Source organism: Lynx rufus, unplaced genomic scaffold, assembly GCF_022079265.1.
Source record: "Lynx rufus isolate CCGP_SWC_20201006 ecotype Redwood Valley unplaced genomic scaffold, mLynRuf1.p SCAF_7, whole genome shotgun sequence".
Taxonomy (NCBI): Eukaryota; Metazoa; Chordata; class Mammalia; order Carnivora; family Felidae; genus Lynx; species Lynx rufus.
In genome coordinates this window covers 96174052-96188984 of record NW_025814889.1, presented here as the reverse complement: position 1 = coordinate 96188984, position 14933 = coordinate 96174052, and positions in this window count along the sequence as shown.

Sequence of the window (14933 nt, the reverse complement as noted above, 5' to 3'; positions counted from 1 at the left end):
GAGCAGAGAAAAATCCCTTGAGGGGGAGGAGGATAGTAATCATTTTTAGAGTGCTAAAGAGCTCTCAGTTCTCCTTCACAAAGTGGTCCTTCAAGGAAAACTGTTTTACTGAAGCCTAACTGACTGGGGTTTTCCCAAAGCCTAACCCACCTGGGGGAAGGGAAATACCCAAGTCCAGCCTCCTCTAGCCTTTGACAAGGGGGAAGGAAAGGAAATAACCAACTCAAGCTCACCAGAAGACAGAGACTGAATTATAGGATTATATAACACTTCTCCCACATTTTGCCACCTCATCAAGAGGCCTTCTGAATAATAATAACTGGAGATTAAGGCTGAAAGAACTGCAAGACTCAGACTATTCTTAAATTCCTATTCTAGGAATACCCAAAGACAATAGGGGAGACAAAAACAAGGACCCTAGGGGAAATTTTAGTCTCTGACACCACAGCAAGCATTAAACATAGCCCAACTCCTAGCAGGTAAACATAAAAACTCACACCAAAGGCCCATACCTGGTATATCATGTGAGCTTTCAACAAAAAATTACAAGGCATGCTAACAGGTAAAAACCAACCTTAAGAGACAGCAAGCATCAGAACCAGATTCAGACATGGCAAAGATTTTGGAATTATGAGACAAGGAATTTATTTTTTATTTTTTAAAGTTTATTTATTTTTGAGAGAAAGAGAGAGAGAGTGAATGGAGGAGGAGTAGAGACGGAGAATCCCAAGCAGGCCCTGCACTGTCAGTGGGGATTCTGACTCAGGGTTTGTACTCAGGAACTGTGAGCTCACGACCTCAGCCAAAATCAAGAGTCAGACACTTAACTGACTGACCCAGTCAGGCTCCACAAGACAAGGAATTTAAAATCAACTGATTAATATACTAAGTGCTTTAAAGAAAAAGTGGACAATGTGGAAAATGTTGATGAGTTATATAAGCAGAGGGATGGAAATCCTAATAAAGAGTCAAAAGGAAAGGCTAGAAATAAAAAACACATAACAGAAATGAAGAACGCTTTTGATGGGCTCATCAATAGACTGGAACCTGGGTGAGGGAAGAATTAGTAAGCTTGAAGATACGTGAGGCAAAAACTGATAGAATTGCAAGGAGAAATAGATACGTCCACTATTAGAGTTTGAGACTTCAGTAACTATCAGTAATTGACAGATGCAACAAGCAAAAAATCAGGAAGGATAGTGTAGAATTGAAGAGTGCTATCAATCAACTGGATGTAATTGACATTTATAGAATACTTCATCCATCAACAGCAAAATACACATTCTTCTTAAGTTCACGTGAAACATGCACCAAGATAGACCACGTTCTGAGCCATAAAACACACCTTAACAAATTTAAAAGAATAGACATCATACAAAGTTTGCCCTTAGACCACAAGGTAATTAGAAATCAATAACAAAGATAGCTCGAAAATCCCAACATATTTGGAGATCAAACAATACACTTCTATTTTTTTTTTTATTTTATTTTTTTTAATTTTTTTTTTTTTAAAAAATTTTTTTTTTCAACGTTTATTTATTTTTGGGACAGAGAGAGACAGAGCATGAACGGGGGAGGGGCAGAGAGAGAGGGAGACACAGAATCGGAAACAGGCTCCAGGCTCTGAGCCATCAGCCCAGAGCCCGACGCGGGGCTCGAACTCACGGACCGCGAGATCGTGACCTGGCTGAAGTCGGACGCTTAACCGACTGCGCCACCCAGGCGCCCCAATACACTTCTAAATAATACATGAGTCGATGAATAAGTCTCAAAAGGAATTAAAAAATATTTTAAGGAGTGCCTGGTTGGCTCAGTCAGTAGAGCATGCAAGTCTTGATCTCAGGGTCATCAGTTCAAGCCCCACGTTAGGTATAGAACTTACTTCATAATAATAAAAATAATTTTAAAAATGTTTTATAATAAGTAAAAATTGAAATACAACCTGTCCAAAGTTGTGGGTTGCAGTGAAAGTAGTGTTTAGGGGGACATTTATAACATTGAAATGCATTTTTCTTTTTAAGTAGGCTTTACATCCAGTGGGGGGCCCAATGTGGGGCTTGAACTCAAGACCCTGAAACCAAGACCTGAGCTGAAATCAAGAGTCGGACATTTAACTGACTGAGCCACCCAGGAATCCCTGCAATGCATTTTAGGGGAAAAAAAAGGTCAATTGTCTGAGCTTTCAATTTAGGAAAGCTAGAAAAAGAAGAGCAAATTAAATCCAAAGCAAATTAAACCAGAAGAAAGGAAATACTAAAAATTAGAACAGAAATTAATGAATTTGAAAACAAAAACAACAGAGAAAATTAACAAAAAGTTGGTCCTTTGAAAGATCAATAAAACTGAAAAACCCCTAGTCAAGCTAACCAAGAAGAAAGGATAGAAATTAAAAAGAAAAAAAGAGGAGATACAAATTACCAATATCACAGAGGAAAGAGGTATCGTCACTACCAATCTCATGCACACTAAAAGAATAATAAAGGAATATTATAAACAACTATTCCCACAAAGTTGATAACTTAGATAAAGTCAACCAATTCCTTGAAAGACGCAATAAACTAAAACTCACGCGAAAAGAAATATCTGTGTAGGCCTATGTATTAAAGAAACTGAATTGGTAATTAATAACTTTCCAAGACAGAAAGCACCAAACCCAGATGGTTTCACTGGTGAATTTATCAACCAATTAAGGAAGAAATTTAAGGAACCAGTTCTCTACAATGATGTAAAAAGTAGAAGCAAAGGGAACACTTCCTAACTTACTCTATAAGGCCAACATTACTTAATACCAAATCAGAGACATTATCAAGAAAGGAAGACTATGGACTGACATCTTTCATGAGCATAGTTTCTGTGGGTCAGGAATTCAGGAGCATCTTAGCTGGGTGGTTCTGGCTTAGAAACCCTCGTGAAGCAGCAGTCAAGAATTTGGCCAAGTAGAAGACTTGACAGGAGGATTTATATCACATGGTGCTGGTTGTTGACAGAAGGCCTCAGTTTCTCCCCATGTGGGCCTCTCCACTGGTTGCTTAACTGTTTTCCTGACATGGAGGCTGGCTTTCCCCAGAATGAATGATCCAAAAGAAAGCAAGGTAGAAGCTGTAATGTCTTTTATGACCTCACTTCAGAAGTCATATACATCATTTCCTCAATATCCTATTGGTTGCACAGACTAGCTCTATTCAGTATGGAAGGAGACTAAACCAAGAGCCATCTTAGAGGTTGTTTATGACAACATACAATGGAATCCTTTTAGCAATGAGAAGAAATCACTAACACATACAACCATTTAGATGAAGCTCAGATATTATAATGAAAAAAAATGCCAGACACTAAAGAGTATGTACTGTACTCTATTTATATGATGTTCTAGAACAGACACAAGTAATCTATAGTTATTACCTCTGGGAAGGGGAGTGATTGACAGGAAATAACCAAGGGAATTCCTAGGGTGATAGAAATGTTCTGTATCTTGATAGGGTGTGCCTCACATGGGCATATCATTTGTCAGAGTTGTACAATTAAAAATACTTGTGTATTTCAATGTAGAAATATTTACCTCAAAAAATAGTACCATAAAAAAATCAAGTGAGAATTGGGAATGAGTATACATGAATGTAGTATACATGGAACAAGAATGGCAGAATATTAATTATTGAAGCTGAGTGATAGATATATCAGGGCTCATTATATTATTCTGTCTACTTTGTATGTGTTTCACCGTTACAAAATAAGTTTAAAAACTAAAGCCAAACTGTTTTGTGTAAAAGTTTATATTTTCTTTTGTTCTAAAATGCTAATTAAAGGGGTGCCTGGGTAGCTCAGTTGGTTAGACATCTGACTTTGGCTCAGGTCATGATCTCATGGCTTGTGAGTTTGAGCCCCATGTTGGGCTCTGTGCTGACAGCTCAGAGCCTGGAGCCTGCTTCAGATTCTGTGTCTCCCTCTCTCTCTGCTCCTGCCCTGCTCATGCGTGCACTCTCTCTCTCTCAAAAATGAATAAACATTAAAAAAAATTTTTTTTAATAAAAATAAATAAAATGCTAATTATAAGAACATTTGTATCTTGTGAAGGCTGCATTTTGAATTGCATACCAACAAAGTCAGAGCACCTTAGTAACCCTGATTATGATTAGGTCACAAAAATCTGGTGGTGGAAGATGGGTAGTGAGAAAATCTTCCAGGAGCACATTTTTACCTGCTTTGTTAATTATGTAAAAATTGGTGAAACTCATTAAGCTCTTAGGGAAAGTAGGCCAGCAAACATGACATAAAGATAGCTAAGACCATGCTTCCTTTTCTCTTTTTTTAATTTTTAAAAAATGTTTATGTATTTTTGAGACAGAGAGACAGAGCATGAACGGGGGAGGGTCAGAAAGAGAGGGAGACACAGAATCTGAAGCAGGCTTTGAGCTGTCAGTACAGAGCCTGACATGGGGCTCGAACTCATGGACTATGAGGTCATGACCTGAGCTGAAGTCAGATGCTTAACCGACTGAACCACCCAGTGCCCCAAGACCATGCTTCATTTTAAGCCAATTTTTTTCCTTTCTTCCACCCAAGGGAGGCTGAGCAGGGACAATGGTGATCTCAACATTTAGAGAGCACCTACTACTTGTAATATTTCCTGTTTCTTTCCTCAAAGGCTTTAAGTGTATTTGGCTGTGGGTATGGGGATATGAATTAAGTGGAAGAGTAAAGGAATTTGTCAAGTGGACACAGAGATCATTTTACCATACTCCTATCACTTGAGGATCTAATTTTTAACATGAAAGTACATATGTCTGCCTATAGATGCCAGTGAACTTCCGCCAGAACACTCAAGTATGGAATAATGTGGAGATATGGGAAAGCATAGGACATATTCTAGGACTAGGAATAGTCTAGATGGCCTAGATACATGAAGGTCATGTTTGTAGGGGAATAACTATTGATAAGGCCAAAGAGCCTAGGGATCCTTATGCCTAATAATAGGCACCCATTCTTCTCACTAGGAGAAAAATGGTACCAAAAGCTTAAGAATGAGGTTTTGGTTAAAACAGGAAAGTGTGAAAAAGAATATCTTTCTTGGGGCACCTGGGTGGCTCAGTTGGTTAAGCATCTGACTCTTAATTTTGGCTCAGGTCATGATCTCACAGTTTGTGAGTTAGAGCCCTGAGTTGGGCTCCGCACTGCTTGGGATTCTCTCTCTCCCTCTCTCTGCACCCCTCCTCTGCACATGTACGTGTGCATGCTCTCTCTCTCAAAATAAATAAATAAATTTAAAAAAAATAGTATCTTTCTTATCTCTGGCGAAGTGAATTATATGGCACAGTTCATTTATATAATATTAGGAGTTGTCTTTTTCATAGAATAATAGCAATAATAATAAATATAAAAGAGCAGAACTACCTTGCAGTTGCATGGCACTATAAACATGTCACATAGTAATGATAACACTGACTGCTTAATACATACTAGAGACTGTGCTAAATATGTTAGATGACTTAACTTACTTGATTCTCACAGCAATTTCATGCACTAGGTGCTGTTGATAGCCTCATTTTATGGATGAGGAACTTGAGATACAGAGGTCATGCAGCTACTGAGCAGAAGAACTAGGATTTGAATCCAGGGGACTGTTCTAGCTCCAGAGACTGTTGCTACATTATTGCTGCATGTTCTATTAGTTTTCTGTGGCTGCTGAAACAAATTATCATAAACTTAATGGCTTAAAACAATACAAATTTATTGCCTCAGTGCTCTGTAGGACAGAAGTCCTAAAATTAAGGTGTCAGCAGGGTTGCGTTCCTTTCTGGAGGCTCTAGGAAAGAACATGTTTCCTTGCCTTTTCCAGCTTCTACAGGCTGCCCACATTCCTTGACTTATAGCCTCCTTCCTCAATCTTCAAAACCAGGATCTCTCTGACTCTTCTTCTGTTGTCACATCTCTCTTTGACCACAGCCAGGAAAGGGTCTCTACTTTTAAGGGTTCATGTGATTCAATTGGACCCATTTGGACAATCCAGGATAATCTCTCCATCTCAAGGTTCTTAATCTTGAGCACATCTGCAAGTCCTTTGTCATGTAAATAGGTTCTGAGGATGAGAACATGGACATCTTCTAGGGACTATTATTCTGCCTCCCCCATGTTTTCTCCAAAGGCTTTTCACATATATCACTCATGTGATATCAACAATATGGTGGAATAGAAAATATTCATATAAGGTCATGTGGGTAGCTCAGTTGGCTAGGTGTCTGACTTGATTTTGGCTCAGGTCATGGTCCCAGGGTCATGAAATTGAGCCCCACATCGGGCTCTGTGCTGAGTGTGGAGACTGCTTGAGATTCTCTCTCTGTCCCTCTACCTCTCTCCCCAGCTTGTGCTCTCTCTCTAGTGAAATAAGTAAATCAATAAATAATGTTTCTCTAAAACAAATAAATAAATAAGTAGATAGATAAATAAATGCATATCAATCTCATTTTTCCATATAGAGAGACGAATATTGTTTTTTTGTCCCAAGATCGTACAGCTAGTATTAGGGTACTTTATGAATGGGTCACAATCTACCTCTTTGGCTTCATAGCCTTCCGCCTAATCTCTAGTCTCAGTGAACTTTTTTTTCCCCCCTCAAAAAGTCATACCCCTTCAAAACTCAGTCTTTAAATGTGTTGTTATACTCTCTGGGGGGAGCATCTTGATTTGCCAAGCCACCAAGACGACATGCAGCCGTCCATGGAGAACGTAACAACTTATTGCACATTTCCTGGGCTCCTCAGCCAGATCAGCGTTATAAAGTGAGGCCAGAGAGGAGGAAGCTTCAGCAAGTAATGAAGAGTTTCTTTTCATTTTTTTTTTTTAAGTTTCTTTATTTTGAGAGAGAGAGCTTGCGAATGTATGTGACCAGGGGAGGGGCAGAGAGAGGGGGAGTGAGAGAATCCCAAGCAGGCTCCGAGCTGTCAGTGCAGAGCCCAATGTGGGGCTCGAACTCACGAAACTGTGAGATCATGACCTGAGCTGAAATCAAGAGTCAGACACTTAAACCGACTGAGCCACCCAGGCACCCCCAAAGAGTTTCTTTAAAGGGAGTGGTAGCTGGACTGTGAATCCCACTTGGGGAGAAGACTTAAAGTGTACCTTTGGTGAGTGTTTCCTTTAGTTGGCACAGAGAGGACTAGTGCCTGAGTCATGCCTAAGAAAGTTAAAGCTGTGGGCGCCTGGGTGGCTCAGTTGGTAAAGCCCCACATTGGGCTCCGTCAGTGCGGGGACTGCTTGGGATTCTCTCTCCCTGTCTCTCTGTGTCCCTCCCCTCCCTCACTCCTCAAAATAAATGAATAAACATTTTTTTTTAAAGGAAAGTTAAAGCCGACTATATCATCCTGGGGGCTGACTCTTGCCAGGGATTCCAAAAGGCAAGCAAATGCTTGACTGTCTTTGATGCTAAAGCCAGAGAGAGCCTGCTGCCCTGAAACTGGCCAGCAATTCCAGGCATGGTAAAAGCAAGACAGTTTTCCCAAGCAGCTTATGTAGGTCATCTGGTAAAACCCTATCATGAGGTTGTCTTGAATCCAGTCCAGTAGGGGTGCCTGACAAGTGGGAATGTCTCAGCAGAAAGAGCATGATGGCCAGGAGCTGAGGAAGTAAGAGCGGTAGAGTGTTAGAATAATGGCCCCCAGGGCATCACACCTCTCTATCATCTTTCTCCTCTACAGTGTAACTAATCCTTCCATGGAGCTGTGGGGTATATTTCCCCCACCCCTTGAATTGTACTGGCCTTTGGACTTTTTTGACTAATGACTAGCAGAAATGACATCATGAGACTTTTGAGGCCAGGCTTTAAGAGAACTTGCAGCTGCTACTTGTGCTTTCTTGGAACACTTGTGTCATCAGTGTAAAGAAACACATACTGGAGGATGACAGACAGGTCACGTACAGAAGCCCAGCCAAGAGGCAAGTGCCATCCAGTGCCAGACATACAAATGAGGCCTTCCTGACTAGTACCTCAGCCTGTCAACTCTCTGCAAACCTGAGTGAGCCCAGCTGACATGTGGAACAGAATTTTCCAGCTGATCCTAACCCAAATTGCCAGCCACAAAACTAAATGCAAATAAATGGTTTTTGCTTTAACCCACTAGGTTTGGGATGGTTTGCATTAATAGATAACTGCTGCAGGCAGCCACTTGAACCAGAGATGCATCTGCTGCTTCAAGAACTGTCAAAAAGGGGCTCAGCAGGCAACCTCCAGATAGCCGACAAAAGCATCCCACAAGCTAGCACCAACCTTAATCTTCTATCTACCAAAACCATCCAATAACACCAGCTTAAGCCATCTGCCATGCCTAGACAACCAAACTATCTTTACACACATCTCTTCTTCCTGCCTCTATCTCCCTGTCTACTTCCACACCAGTGCCTTAATCCGTTCAGACTCCTGTGAGAAAATAGCACTAGTCCCATTCATGAGCCTCCCCTCTCATGACCTAATCACTTCCCAAAGACTTCACCTCCTAATGCCATCACACTGGAGGTTAAGATTTCGATACGTGAATTTGGGGGACATACAAATATGCAGCCCATAACGAACAGTATCAGCAAACCTTCAATTTTATCATTAGTCTCAGTTCAGCATTTAAAATAGCCATACCTGGCTTAAAAAACAAAAGCAAAAAAAAAAAAATCTAATTTGACTTAGTTTTCTCAGCTTGGACCTGCTTCAAGCTAGAAGCCTGCTGTGGGAAAGGGGGACACAGTTCTCTATTCTCTCACAGCTCACCTACCTACTTCCCCACTAGTTTCTAAGAATAAGAGAAATGTCAAGGGTTTTCCAGAGTTTTTATAGAAGGTTATGGGAAGTTTTAAGGGGCACCAGAAGGCAAAAATAAAATCACTTAAAAAAAATCATAGTAGACACACTGTATTTGATATTTGTTCATGGTGGTTAGTTACACACATTTGTCTCCCCCACTCTTATCAGATGGGCACCCTTCTTGTCTTACTCTTCTTTGATTCACCAACTTCAAACACAGTTCCTAAAGCATAGAGGTACCAAATGAATGTTTGTTTGACTGGAAGCTAAAACCCAGGTTTCCCTACCTTGGGATTAAACCCTCTATCACTGCTCAGGTGAGACAGGACATGAAATAGTGAGAAATATAAAACAGAATGGTATGCCTGGGACCAGACCCCTCAACAATCATGGTTTCCTCTACACCAAGATACACTCACAAAAGGATTTAGGTATTTTCTTTCCTTCTTTTTAAAGCAATAATCATCAAATAGAACATTCCATTTACTGTGATATTATTTCATGTTTTTATTGAAATAATAAATGCATATAAATGTTTAGCTTCACACATTTCCACAAATGGATCACACTCACTCATATAGACAGAACCCAGATCAAGAAACATGTTTTAGCACCTCAGAAGCTCCTCTCTTGAAACTTCCATTCATTCTCTACCCTCCAGGTAACCACTATCCCTGACCTCCTATAGCACAAATGAGTTTTATCCATTTTTGTTCTTTATATAAATGAAATCCAAGTATGTATTTTTTTAAACTTACTTTAGAGAGAACGAGCAGTTGGGGTGAGGGGCAGAAGAGAGAGAGAGAGAGAGAGAGAGAGAGAGAGAGCAGGCTCCATGCTCAGTACAGAGCCTAACGTGGGGGTTGATCCCATGACCCTGGGATCAGGACCTGAGCTGAAATCAAGAGTCAGACACTCAACCAACTGAGCCAGCCAGGTGCCCCGAATCACAGTATACATTTTTTTTTTGTAAGTCTAATTTCTTTTGCTCAACTCATCTATACTCAGTGCAGGTGTAGGCTGTTCATTTTCATTGTTTTTTTTCTTAATGTTTATTTTTTGAAAGAGAGAGAGAGAGAGCGCACACACAAGCAGGGGAGGGGCAGAGAGAGAGGGAGACACAGAATCCAAAGTAGGCTCTAGGTTCTGAGCTGCCCGCACAGAGCCCGACATGGGGCTTGAACTCACAAACCATGATGTCATGACCTGAGCTGAAGTCGGACGTTCGACTGACTGAGCCACCCAGGAGTCCCTTTTCATTCTCATTGTTATACAGCATTTCCATCCTGTGACCATTCCACAGTATATTAATCTGAGGGATGGCTGATGGGCATTTGGTAGTTTCCAGTTTGACCATTATGAAGAGAACTGGTATAAACATTTCTCTTGAGTATATGGCTAGGCATGGAATTAATGAGTCAAACTATGTATGTTCAACTTTAGTAGATGCTGCTGAATACTTACTTTCACAACATGGTTACACCAAATTTATATTCCCTCCAGCCCTAGAAGAGTTGCAGCTATACTACATCTCCTTTAACATTTATTTTCTGTCATTTTTCATTTCAGCCATTTTGAGAGGCTGAGTGCCAGTGTCGGCTGTTCATTCTCATTGTTATAAACCATTTGCATCCTGTGACCATTCCACACTATAGTTTTTTTCCCCTCCTCCCACCAACCAGTGTCGTTTTAATTTGCATTTTTCTGATGACCTAAAGAGGCACATTTGCATATGTCTATTGTCCATGTGGATACTCTCTTTTATGGAGATGCTGTTCAGGTCTTTTGCCTATACTTTATTTCTATACTTCATATTTCCATTTTCTATTTCCATTTTTCTTTTTAAAACTGATTTGCAGGTAATTGTTTTACATTCTAAATATGAACCTTTTGTTGGATACACATGGGCTGCTTTTCACTCTTAATAGTGTCTTGATGAACAGAAATAGTTAATTTTAATATAGTCCAACTTTCTTCGTGGTTAGCACTTTTGTGTCCTATTTGAGAAATCATGATCCATGCTCCAGGGTCACAAAGTTCTTCTGTTTTTCTCAACACCTTTATTTAATCTTTCTCAGTTAGATCCATAATACATCTGGAAGTGATTTTCTTTTTTTTTTTAATTTTTTTAACATTTATTCATTTTTGAGACAGAGAGAGACAGAGCATGAATGGGGGAGGGTCAGAGAGAGAGGGAGGCACAGAATCTGAAACAGGCTCCAGGCTCTGAGCTGTCAGCACAGAGCCCGACGCAGGGCTCGAACTCACGGACGGTGAGATCATGACCTGAGCCGAAGTTGGCCGCCCAACAGACTGAGCCACCCAAGTGCCCCTGGAAGTGATTTTCTTTTTTTTTTTTTTTTCAACGTTTATTTATTTTTGGGACAGAGAGAGACAGAGCATGAACGGGGGAGAGGCAGAGAGAGAGGGAGACACAGAATCAGAAACAGGCTCCAGGCTCTGAGCCATCAGCCCAGAGCCTGACGCGGGGCTCGAACTCACGGACCGCGAGATCGTGACCTGGCTGAAGTCGGACGCTTAACCGACTGCGCCACCCAGGCGCCCCTGGAAGTGATTTTCTATATGATATGGAGAAGGGGTCAAGATACTTTGTTTTCTTCATATGGATATTAAATAACCCAGCACCATTTACTGAAAAACCATCATGTCCCCCTCTGTACTGTATTGTGATAAATCAGGTGGCCATTTGACTATTCCATCTCCCCCTTTAACAAAAAATACTTTATTAGTTAATTACAAAAACAAGAATACTCATTGTAGAGGATTTAAAAAACATAGTTAAAATAAAGACAGTGTTAAAACTCTAATAATCCCACTTCCCAGGCATCATTAACAGTAAGGATGTATATACATCTTGACATTTTTTCGATGGCTATATAGCTATGGATATTTTTAAACCAAAATGAAACCATACTGCCAATTCTGGCTTTTAGACTACTTTTTACTTAATAGCCAATACAAACAACCCAAAACCCCCCAATAAGGAATTAGATATGGTGCTAAGCTGGAATATTTCCTGGCCATCAGAAACGTATTCACATCATTTTTAATAGCAAGGCAGTGTTTACATTTTAGTGTTAAGTGATGATACCAGGCTGTGAAATTGTATAGTGTGATCACAATTATGTAAAAAAACCCAAAAAACAAACAATCACACTCAGATTAAAGATGGGAAGAGCGCATATACTAAAATATTGTGCTTGCCTCTGAGCAAGATGTGAAATAAATCTTTTTTCCTTTCTACACCTTTTTCCTATTTTCTAAATTTTATATAATGGATATATTGCTTTAAAATCAAGAAAAAGGTTATTTCATTTATTTTTTTTAAGTTTATTTATTTTGAGAGTGCATGCACACATGCATGGGAGGAGCAGAGAGAATGAGAATGAATCCCAAGCAGGTTTCGTACTGTCAGCATGGAGCTCCACGCAAGGCTTGATCTCACCTGAGATCATGACGTGAGCTGAAATCAAGAGTCAGATACTCAACTGGCTGAGCCACCGAGGCACCCCTATGCATGCTAGTTCTTAGCAATGAGAAGACTAGTAGTTTGAAGAAGGTTAAGTATTAATATAACGACTCAATAAATGTTTATTGTGTGATAACTGTTGTAGTTAAGTGTAGAATGTGTATGGGCATACCTAATTCAGCCTAGGAAGACTGTTAGAGGAAGTGCCACTAAGCCAGTTTTTGAAGGATCCATAAGGGAAGAGAGAGGGAAGAAATTCCAAGTAGAAAAGACAGTGTTAGAAAACACTACACTCACTCGTATGAGATGGTATACATATTTTTTAACTTCAAATCTGATCAATGGGCTAAGATTCCTTATGGTTCTTTGTTCTAGAATTCAACAACGTGTTGAGAATTTTGTCAAAGGTGTTTGCCATGTATAATTCCAAATGCAAGCAGCTAAGATCAGAAGAATGTAAAAAATTGGGGAAAAAATCACACTCAAAATATACACACAGGTACAGAGATATGTGATACTTGTATTAACGTTTGCAACAATCTAAAAGTGAAGGTGTTAAAGTACTGCTTTGAGTATCCACTGTTACTTTTCATTATGTTATACTAAACTCCCACTTTAGTCTTTCAATTGAGTACTAATAAGGTAGTTTATAAAGAAAAGGAAAGCCATTTAAAACAATGGTGGGGAGGGGTAGATGGAGAAGAGAGGTAATTTCTAGAGATTACTGTGTTTGAGTATCTTCTTGATTGGTAGAATAAATGCATTTGATTATAGATGTTTTAGAAATAACACATTGATATTTTGGTATACATCTTTTTCCCCCTTTTTTTCTCCTTAATAGATTTTTCTTGGATGAAAGCATCCAACTTGAAGCAGTAAAGTCATAGTATTAATTATAACAAGATCTCATTGATTAAAAATAATATATGTTAAAATAAACCCAACACAATTATTGTGTAGAAAAGATCTCAAATTTCTAGTGCTAGTTATTTTGGGAAAGGTAGGAGATGGCTAGGTCTGTTGAGGGGGTTGTGGAGGCAAAAGGATATTTTAGTTTTATCTCTAATATACTAATATTTTAAAAAATTCAGTGTATTTCACAATAATTAAATATTAACAACAAAAAAGAAAAACTATCTGGGACACATGGCTGGCTCAGTTAGTGGAGCGTGTGACTCTTGGTCTTGGAGTCATGAGTTCAAGCCCTACATTGGAGGTAGAGATTACTTAAAAAAATAAAAAATAAAATTAAAAAAGAAAGAAAAAAATTCCAAACATTAAAAAAAGGGTTGCCACATGTATAAAATAAATTTTGAAGGTGGTGACGAATGAGAGTTAACATGTCTAGTCCTGGCAGAGAAAACAATTTTAGGAGCCTTACCCTGATTATCATTTCCTGACTCATTAGTTTCAAAACCATTAATAGTGCGTCGCATGACTGATAGATGCTGGAATCATCACAGTCCTCAGAAATTCAGGTAGCCAAACTGGTTTTTTTTATTTTTTATTTTCCTCCAGAACAATGTTCCTGATTATCAGCTTTCAGTGACTCTTAAAGGAAACACTGATTAAAGTCAAACAACTTAATTTAACAAACATATACTGAACATCTATATACTTTTTAAAATATTCAGGACCAGGTGCACTGGGGTGGCTCAGTCGGTTAAGCGTCAGACTTCAGCTCAGAGCCTGGAGCCTGCTTCAGATTCTGTGTCTCCCTCTCTCTCTGACCCTCCCCTGCTCACACTCTGTCTCTCTCAAAAATAAACAAACATTAAAAAAATTTTTTTAATACAATATTCAGGACCATTTGGAATTATAGCAACAGATACTCTATTAGGAGATTAAATAATTTAGCTGCATAACTGTGTTTTCATCTTTAAAATATGTACAATTCACCTGAGATCTGGGGGCTAAGACAGTTTTTTTCTCACTGTGATGGCATCAGGAACAGCAGATGAAACATCAAGGACATCAGATGATTGCACTCCAGTATATCCGCTGTGCATAACAGGTAGCAGCCATTACTACTATAGGCATGAGGCAGAGTTTATGATATCTCACCTTGCATGATTTTTCTCTCCACTAGGTCTTTAACTGGGATGGGTCTGGCATTTCTGAAGCTAGCATCCTACAAATACAGCAGTTAGAAACAAGAAAGAAATTTGTACACCTTGGTTGAGACACTCATAACCCAAGTAATGAGAAAAACTAAGAATGGAATGACCTGTTGTATCAATTCATTGTTCTCCTGGTAGCTCCATTTGATGAGTCTTCATATGCCACTCCTTGAAATCTTTAGGTCTCCTTCAAAAGCTTCAAAAGCCTTGAGCCACATAACCTTCCTCTCCTCTACTGTATAACAGTATGATAAAAATGATATGTATACCTTTAGGCTGCCCTAGGTAGGCAGTACGTATTGTTTTGTTATACTCTTACATGGAGTTCTTTCTATGAAAGTGTTTTTATTTTTTTCTATCAAAAAGGTTTTGTTTTTAATGTTTACTTCTGAGAGAGGGAGAGAGAGCGCAAGTTGGGGAGGGGCAAAGAGAGAGATGGGGACAGAGGATCTGAAGCCGGCTCTGCAATGACAGCAGAGAGTCCGATGCGGGGCTTGAACTCACGAATCATGAGATCATGACCTGAGCCGAAGCCGGA